A 7,955-nucleotide genomic window follows, 5' to 3' on the forward strand; every position below is an offset into this window, starting at 1 on the left:
GAGTTTAAAAAGGTAATAAAAGTATCGGAACCGACTCCTGAATTTTGCCAGTGGATAGAGCGTTCCGGTTATTTAGGGGCCGGTTAATCGAAAGTTTCCTGTAATGGTGAGGTTTTATTTGAAATTGATCCACTATGTTTTTGTAAGGCTTTTAATGCTTACAAAACTAATTATAATCCTAATATAGTTATGTTATTAATGCATCACTGAAAATGGAACTGAAGTTAAAAGGTTAGCGTGGTCATCTGCAATATATTGTTGCCAAATAGACTTATTCAATGTGCTCTTTGTTCAGGTGTCTTGTCTCTTTAAAATGTAGAACTTGAAATGCTTGTTAAGTAGCACTTGATTTGGTCAATATTTTAATGATCCTTATTTTGAATTAAGGTGTGTTGTGAAGTTATGAGGCTATTTCTGTTAAATAGTTTTGACTTCAGATTACAAATTCTATTTTCTTTGTATTCCAATTCTTTTATCTACACAAAATATGCCAATTGTCAAAACGAGCAAGAAATACAAGGATACAATTATGTTTCATAAGAACAGGAGTAGGCCAATCGGCCCGTCGCGCCTACTCCGACATTCAATAAGATCATGGCTGATCCAATTTTGGCCTCGACGCCTTTTTCCCGCTCTCTCCCCATACCCCTTGACTCCCTTGTAGTTCAAATGTCTGTCAATCTCTCTCTGCCTTGAATATGTTCAATGACTCTGCCTCCACCGCTCTCGGGTAGAGAATTTCAAAGATTCATGACCCTCAGAGAAGAAATTCCTCCTCATCTCTGTCTTAAATGGGCGACCCCTTATTCTGAAACTATGCCTCCTTGTTCTAGATACCCCCACTAGGGGAAACATCCTCTCAGCATCCACCCTGTCATCCCCCTCAGAATCTTATGTTTCAATAAGATCATCTCTTATTCTTCTAAACTCCAATGAGCATAGGCCCAACCTGCTCAATCTTTCATCATGTCAACCCCTTCATCCCAGGAATCAACCTTGTGAACCTTCTTTGCACTGCCTCCAATGCAAGTATATCCTTCCTTAAATATGGAGACCAAAACTGTACGCAGTACTCCAGGTGCGGTCTTGCCAGCGCCCTGTAAAGTGGCATCAAAACTTCCCTGCCTTTATACTCCATACCCCTTGCAATAAAGGCCAACATTCCATTAGTGTTCCTAATTACTTGCTGTACCTGCACGCTAACTTTGTGTTTCATGGACGAGGACCCCCAGATCCCTTTGTACTGCAGCATTTTGTAGTCTATTTAAATAATTTGCTTTTTCATTCTTCCCTCCAAAGTGGATAACCTCACATTTTCCCACATTATACTCCATCTGCTAAATTTTTGCCCACTCGCTTAACCTATCTACATCCCTTTGCAGACTTTTTGTGTCCTCCTCACAACTTGCTAACCTACCTATCTTTGTATCATAGATACAGAGTAACCCCTGTGTGAGTGGGCAAATTCTCAATGGGTTGAGTTTGGCCCAAGCTCATCTGATGCAAGACTGAAAAGCCAGTGGAGAGTGTGGAGCCTGTTAGTTCACTCTGATTTTTGTTGAGCGCGTCAGCTTAACTGAAAATGAAAGGTTAAGAAAATTTTGTGGGACTTTCAGATTCAAATGGCGCATTTTTTCCTTGAATGTTTGTACACCTCAAAATGAGCAATGTTCATGCTGGGGCAATAGAAAACTCTTCCCATTTTTATCGGTTAGGATTGAGAATTCCTAAGTCACGAGTAGTATGGTTAGGTGCAGTGTAAAGCTCAGTTTTCAGTTAGTGTTATTTTGATGCTGGTGTTAATGCACTTAATTTAAATTGGAAATAACACAAAATGCTGGAAAATCTCAGCAGGCCAGGCAACATCTGTGGAGAGAAATTAGAGTCGACGTTTCGGGTGAACCCTTTTCAAAACTGGAAAGGAAATGAAATAGATCGAAGGCAAGGCTGCACTAGAACAAAATAAGTAAAGAGACATTAAGAGGTATTCAAAACCAGACGAGATGTTAATAGGACTAGTGGAGACAAAAGACGGCTCACATTAGGTGTGAAGTGTACGGGCAGGATGAAAGACAGCTGCCATGTGGGAGAGGGAAAAAAAGGAAGGGGGGGGAGGGAAAACCCAAAACGGGTGGAAAAATATATAAGTAAAAATGTAATAAGGGCCACGGTTATGATCTGAAATTGTTGAACTCGATATCGAGTCCGGAAGGCTGCAAAGTTTGCAAAGTCCCTAATCGGAAGATGAGGTGCTGTTCCTTGAGTTTACGTTGAGCTTCCGTGGAACGATGCAAGAGGCCAAGGACGGTGAGGTTCGAGTGGGAATGGACCGGTGCATTAAAATGACAGGCGACCGGAAGCTCGGGGTCCCCCTTACGGACTGAACGGAGGTGTTCCGCAAAGCAGTCACCCAATCTGCGTTTGGTCTCCCCAATGCAGAGGAGACCGCATCGTGAGCAGCGAATACAGTATACTAGATTGCAAGAAGTACAAGTAAATCGCTGTTTCACCGGGAAGGGATGTTTGGGGCCATGGACAGTGGGAAGGGGGGAGGTATAGGGGCAGGTGTTTCATCTCCTGCGCTTGCACGGGGAGGTGCCAGGGGAAGGGCTGTTGGGGGTGATAGAGGAGTGGACTAGGGTGTCTCGGAGGGAGCGGTCCCTACGGAATGCTGGGAGGGGAGGGGAAGATGCGTTTGGTGGTGGGATCACTGGAGGTAGCGGAAATGGCGGAGGATGATCCGTTGAATGTGGAGGCTGGTGGGGTGAAAGGTGAGGACAAGGGGAACCCTATCGTGGTTCTGGGAGGGAGGGGCAGGGGTGAGGGCAGAAGTGCGGGAGATAGAACGGACACAGTCGAGAGCCCTGTCGACCACGGTAGAGGGGAAATCCTCGGTTGAGGAAAAAGGAAGACATGTCGGAAGCACTGGTGTGGAAGGTGGTATCGTCTGGAGCAGTTACAGCGGAGACGGAGAAACTGGGAGAATGGAATAGAGTCCTTGCAGGAGGCGGGGTGGGAGGAAGTGTAGTCCAGGTAGCTGTGGGAGTCAGTGGGCTTGTAGTGAATATTGGTCGATAACCTATCCCCAGAGATGGAGACGGAGAAGTCGAGGAAGGGAAGGGAAGAGTCGGAGATGGACCATGTGAAGGTGAGGGAAGGGTGGAAAGTGGAGGCAAAGTGAATGAAATTGTCTAGTTCAGGGCAAGAGCAGGAAATGGCACCGATAGTCATCCATGTATCAGAAAAAGAGGTGAGGGAGGGGACCTGAGTAGGACTGGAACAAAGAGTGTTCCACATATCCCACGAAAAGGCAGGCACAGCTAGGACCCATGCGGGTACCCATAGCAACACCTTTGATTTGGAGGAAATGAGTGGAGTTAAAGGAGAAGTTGTTCAATGTGAGAACAAGTTCAGCCAGGCAGAGGAGGGTGATGGTGGATGGGAACTGGTCGGGCTTCTGTTCAAGGAAGAAGCGGAGCGCCCTCAGGCCAACCTGGTGGGGGATGGAGGTGTAGAGGGATTGTACATCCATGGTGAAAAGGAAGCGGTTGGGAACTGGAAACTGTTAAAGTGGCGGAATGCGTCCGAAGAGTCGCGGATGTAGGTGGGAAGAGACTGGACAAGGGGAGTCGAGATAGGAAAAGATAAGTTCCGTGGGGCAAAAACAGGCTGAAACGATGGGTCTACCAGGGCAGTCCTGTTTGTGGATCTTGGGAAGGAGGTAGAAGCGAGCTGTGTGGGGTTGGGGAACTGAGGTTGGAGGTTGGAGGGCGGGGGGGGGGGGGGAGATCGCCAGAGGAGATGAGGTCAGTGATAGTCTTGGAAACGGTGGTTTGATGTTCGGTAGTGGGGTCATGGTCCAGGTGGAGGTAGGAGGAGGTGTCGGAGAGTTGGCGTTCAGCTTCCGCTAGGTAGAGGTCAATTTGCCAAACAATAACAGCACCACCCTTGTCAGCGGGTTTAATGACAATGTCAGGGTTGGATCTAAGAGAATGGAGTGCTGCAAGTTCAGAGGGAGGTAGGTTGGAGTGAGTGAATAAATTGGATAGTGCTAATCTGAAAACATTAATTGGCTATTTTTCTCATTGCTGTTTGTGGGCACTTGCAATATGCAAATTCACTGCTGCATTTGATAATAGCATCCTGGAGATTTGAAAAGCACTATGTAAATAAAAGTTTTTATAGCATCACAGGCAAGGGTATGAAGCTAGATAACAAAGTTATGGTATAATGGACCTATCCCCAAAAAATCTACAATGGAATGGTAAATTACCATGAAAAAAAATCAGCAAAAATAAGTCGGTATGTGGTTAGGTGCTATATTTCTCCAGAAGCACATGTGGAAAATAATACCTTTTTTAATCTCACTAAATTCCTGGGTAGAGAGGAATAAAGTAGCAGGACTTTTGCTTGAGGACTGCCATAGCTTGCAGCAATGGAGATTGATCAATAGCCTTTGGCTTCTATTTTTAAGATATCAATCTCCATCCAAGAATGCAACATATGCTCCTGGATAATTAATGTATGCACCTGCAACCTACACAAGAACATTCAAAGCGATCTTGGCCTCAACACCACTTTCTCGCTCTCTCCCCATACCCCTTGTAGTTCAAATGTCTTGTCAATATATTCAATGACTCTGCTTCCACAGCTCTCTGAGAATTTCAAAGATTCACAACCCCCTGAGAGAAGAAATTCCTCCTCCTCTCTGTCTTAAATGGGTGACCCCTTATTCTGAAACTATGCCCCCTAGTTCTAGATACCCCCACTAGGGGAAACTTCCTCTCAGCATCCACCCTATCAATCCCCCTCAGAAGCTTATATGTTTCAATAAGATAACCTCTCATTCTTCTAAACTCCAATGAGTATAGGCCCAACCTGCTTAACCTTTTGTCATACGTCAACCCCTTCACCCCAGGAATCGACCTAGTGAACCTTCTCTGCACTGCCTCCAATGCAAGTATATCCTTAAATATGGAGACCAAAACTGCACGCAGTACTCCAGGTGCGGTCTCACCAGCACCCTGTAAAGTTGCATCAAAACTTCCCTACTTTTATATTCCATACCCCTTGCCTACCTAGTCCTAGAAACCTAGTCATAAACCCATGATAAAGACCACCAGAGTTGCAGCAAAAGTATCTGGACACAGCGTAATGGCATCTCAACAAAGACTTGTGCATATCAGAGGACTGACAGATAAATGCAGATTTCCGAAGAGCCTACACAAATAGATGAACTGACCAAAAAGCAATTATGCTTGAAAAAGTTGGTGGATTACTGGATTTCGAGATGAAAATCCCAGCGATTAGTTTCCAGAGTTAGCAGCATTGTTATTTGAGCCCACATACAGGAACATTGCAGAAAATTCACATGGGACACTTTTGAATTGAGAAAGTGAAGAGACTGTAAATTATGTATTAGCCAAGATTGAAGTAGGAGCTTTGTCTCACTTATTAGTATATAAACAATAAGAGTCACTAAACTCCCATCCGTTCAACAGCAGCTTATGGCAGAAATATCTATGTCGTTGATATTATAGACTAGTTCTAATTACCCAGAGATTCACTGTTTGACATCAATATTACATTTTCCAATCAAGCATATTCACCAGAAATAGTGTACCAAAAGAAATCTTGGGTAGCAGAACCAGAGAACATAAATTCAAAAAATGTTCCTCAGTGACATGTTTGGAGTCATCGCAACAAAAGCATTGGGAATGTTTAAAGCAGTTAGATGCTATGACAGGAGAGCTAGAATATTGGACCACAACACTTGAGCTTCTCCAATCTTCTCGCCATGATTACTGGTTGCTCTTTTCTATCCGCACTTCAATGTTTTATATGGTATTGAACCAGAAATGAATGCAGTGCCCAATGTTTAACCAAGACTTGTACTCTTCTGTTCTAACACCCCATTCAATTAGCTTTTTAAAAAAGAATTGATTCAAATTGGTTTTTTTTAGTATTGAATGTATTGCTTTAGTTCTTTTTCAAATTTCATTGACAATTCAATTATTTCTTCTATTTATATACTTATGACAGGCATTTTTCAATCTTTGCTGCACTTCTCAAATGTTACATTTTGCTTGCCATTTGCCTAATTACCATAACACATTGAAATCCCAAGTATATTTAGCTGTATTCACTGTTGTCTGCATTTTAGGATCAGCAGCAAATTTGGCAGGATTGCATTTGATAATCTTTGTAGGTTAGAAACATGCCCTTCTTACTATTTTATTTGGACTCACTTTCTACCCTAGAATCTGGTGGACTCTTAATTAGAAGTCTTTAATTTGGAACTTGAGAAGTTCTGTAAATGAAAATAAACTGCATCACAATTACTGTTCAGCAAGAATCACTTGGAGACCTCATTATGTCCCCCCCACCTAAAAATAGCCCTTTTCAGAATATATCAAGGATAATTTGCAGTGAACTTGTTGCAACTTTACTGACATTAAAATATTGTATACTTCTATAGCAGTTGCAGTAGGTTTTATACAACCACCATCCAGAAGGATCAACTCCCCCTCTCCCCACATGTTTACCTGGTTAGGATCACCCATAAACTTAAATTGATGGATAGTTACTAATATAAACACAGGAAGACATTCTTCTTTTCTCCTCCCCACGACCCCATTGTGTATGCTGTGATTTGGTCAGTTACTTGATTCAGAACTGAGAAAGAAAGTTAATTTAGTTTTTTTTTAAGTCAGATGGCATGATCAAAAAGTTAAATTTAATCAAGAACACTTCATTTAAAAAGTTTTTGTTCTTCAAAACTGCATTTTTAGGTCACAGAGTAAAAGTGTTTTAAGATTTGTGATTTTGTGCAAAAAAGTATTTAAAATGCCTGTATAATTTTCAGTAGATTGTGGACGATTCTTGAGATCAATAAAAGTTTATCTACACATTTTTAAATTTTTATTATAACATTGCCATTTGCACCTGGTAGAGATGCGAACTGGTTGAATATAGTTACACCCAGCATTGTTTAGTACAAAGAATAGGGGCATGATTTTCATTAGTGTTGTGATGTTCATCTTTTTCCTTGAAGCTTGGATTATAGTGATTCTATTCTAGTCCTTCCACCCAAGAAAGAATAGCATTATTCGAGCAGCTGTCACCATCTGAGGATAATACTCTCAGAAATACCTGAATCAAGAAAAAAACATGTCAAAATAAAACTAGACAGCAATAGTTAGCACGTGCAGTTGCGATCAATTATCCCACATGGGCAGTGGGGGGCATCTCTGGTTCCTCACACACAAGGTTAAAAGCACTATACCAGTTTGAGAATAGCATGGGGTAAATAAAAATATCTAAAATTAAGAAATATGGCAATTTTTAATGTACAGTAATAATTGTTATAGCTGGGCCACCATTCATCGCGACAGCTTTCACTGACGTTTATGCTTGCCCCCCCATGAGAATTACCAAATCACATACTTCAGTTATTTGAATTTCATATACCCTTCATCTTAAAAGAATGATCAACTAATTAAGAAAAGTAACTAAATAATGGTCAACTGATTATAGTATACTAGGGAGTGAGGTTCGTTGAAGAATGAAATGGCACAAGGCTCTGGTACACTTCAACTGAAGTATATCATTTAGCCATAATTTAAAAGAAATGTCACTCCTTTTCTGACCCATTGGTCCCTACGCCAGCTCAAACTATAATGGGAAGCACACCAGTAGTGCCAGCACGTAGCTGAAGACATCCATCATCTGTAGATATCTTGGAGAAGCTGCATGAAGTCTGCTGACTGCCTATAGATTCAGTCATTTTTTTTCAAACCCTATTCTTTGACAATGTTTGCTGGAGATAAACTTGACTTGGAAAAGGGAAATTCAATTTGTATTATATAAAACAATCTTTGCACAGTACATGCAGTAATACTAGTTTTCCCAAATCCCAGCATTTACCTGCACTGGCTCCAAAATCACTCTCCAAT

Source organism: Somniosus microcephalus, chromosome 2 (assembly GCF_052327205.1).
Source record: "Somniosus microcephalus isolate GS21.2 chromosome 2, FLI_Smic_1.0, whole genome shotgun sequence".
Classification (NCBI taxonomy): domain Eukaryota; kingdom Metazoa; phylum Chordata; class Chondrichthyes; order Squaliformes; family Somniosidae; genus Somniosus; species Somniosus microcephalus.